Consider the following 1,753-nt stretch of genomic DNA (forward strand, 5'->3'; position numbering starts at 1 on the left):
AAAAAAAAAGGCTTAAAGCTGTTTCATTCTGTAAGGCTAGGGTTAGGGTCAAGATAAGAACATCTAGTTGCTCTACTAGCCTGAAGTTAAAATGCTTTAAATACAGGGAAGAAGCGGTTTAAACAAAGCCAGTTTATCTACAGTCACAACCAATCTACATCTGTCTGCGATACCCCACATGACATGAGTGCAGTTCTAAAGCAGATTTCCTCCCATTGTATGTTTTATATGGACTCTTTCTCCATTTCTAACCTGCTTTATGAATAGATCTGAGCCCTGACACTCAGATCTATTCAACATGGCTACTTTCGACACACCCCTCTAATGCAGCATGAAGCCATCGTCTGCTCCACTGCTCTCTGGCAGCTTTGATGACTGACATGCTTAAAGAATACTGTAGTAATACCCCTCCCCATAGACTCAGTTCCCATGCAAGACACTTCCTTTAACCAAACCCCTCCTGGGCCGTTAGTCCTGGAGCAGTTTGAGCTGGAGTCTCCCGATTGTGAGTCGCTTTGCTGTTTCATTAAGCTGGAATGAATTCAGAGAAACAGCACAGAAATCAGACAGAGAGATTCACATCGGGAGGAAATAAAGGCTATTTATGCTTCACCTGCTCTTTAAAGAGTTAGGATCTTTCCATATTTGGAGTGTTGACAGATGATTGGTTGTGTTGCTGCTGGAGGCGGAGTCTAGGTGTTTTTATAGGTGCAGTGGCATCTTAGCAGATCACACCCACCATAGTCAGGTGAGCTCATAGGCGTGCTGTCACTGCAATCAAAGGCGATGAGAGAAGAGTTACCAAATCGCAATTCAAGGATTTGAGGTGACACATAAGTGCCCTAGATAGCCGCAGGGGATTTTTGAAAGAGTCCACAAAAAGGGCAGGAAACTGGAGACAAGAAAGACAGCACATACGTTGAAAAGCCTTTCAATGATATATGGTGACACAAGGATTAAAATGCATAGTTAGGATTAAGTGACAAAATGCAATCAAAAGTGTATGTCTGAAACGACATGAGCTGGTTAATTTTCTGAAGTTCTGAAACAAAAATTGAAGGAAAAAACCTCATAAATTGTATAATCTGGCCTAAGGCTCTGGTCTATTGATAGAAAGCAAAACCAGCTAAATGGACGAAAAATATTTAATGTTCATAGAATGAACTCCAGATTCCAATCACTGTAGGACACAAACTGATGAGGACATGATGTGTGGACCAGTCTGACACAGAAACACACGCACAGCTCACACAGCCCAAAGACATCATATTATATGAAAGATAACAACGTGTACTGTGGTAACCTACATTTATGGTGGCCACTGTACAACTGTGATAACTTGATATTAGCAAATGCTGGATACTGAAAAGCTTAAAGGAGGTCCCGTAATAATTTATGATGATTTTACATTCCTAACAATAGCTGTAGTAACTGTGGTTTGTTAGCTGAAGCATGTTACCTTCAACTTGTTGGTAAAGGCGCCAAACCCGGGATCTGTAGTGGTGATACGACGCCTTCTAGTGGTCAAGTGACAGCATCACATTTATAAATTAAACTGCATTTAACTTCAGTCAAATAACAGGTTGATAATGGTTTCAATATATATGTTTTTTTTTTTTTATCAGATTTGAGAAGTGTCTGTATGTGAAATGGTTCACATTAACATTTCATAAAGCAGATGGCGCAGCTCAAGTTAAAATCTGAGAACTAATGACAGTAAGATTTTGTGGTTCTACTACGAATATGGCATATT

At 40.0% G+C, this 1,753-nt stretch overlaps 1 long non-coding RNA gene across 1 annotated transcript; it reads right to left on the reverse strand.

The window, feature by feature from the left end:
• Positions 1-6: 6 nt before the first annotated feature.
• On the reverse strand, positions 7-1,536 carry LOC107578044 (uncharacterized). The gene is made up of 3 exons (XR_001608292.1): positions 1,460-1,536; positions 614-771; positions 7-531 (listed from the first exon to the last, which is right to left on the reverse strand). It is a non-coding gene; the product is annotated as an uncharacterized lncRNA (long non-coding RNA).
• Positions 1,537-1,753: the final 217 nt, after the last annotated feature.

This window comes from Sinocyclocheilus grahami, unplaced genomic scaffold (genome assembly GCF_001515645.1).
Source record: "Sinocyclocheilus grahami isolate Dianchi unplaced genomic scaffold, SAMN03320097.WGS_v1.1 scaffold8520.1, whole genome shotgun sequence".
Classification (NCBI taxonomy): Eukaryota; Metazoa; Chordata; class Actinopteri; order Cypriniformes; family Cyprinidae; genus Sinocyclocheilus; species Sinocyclocheilus grahami.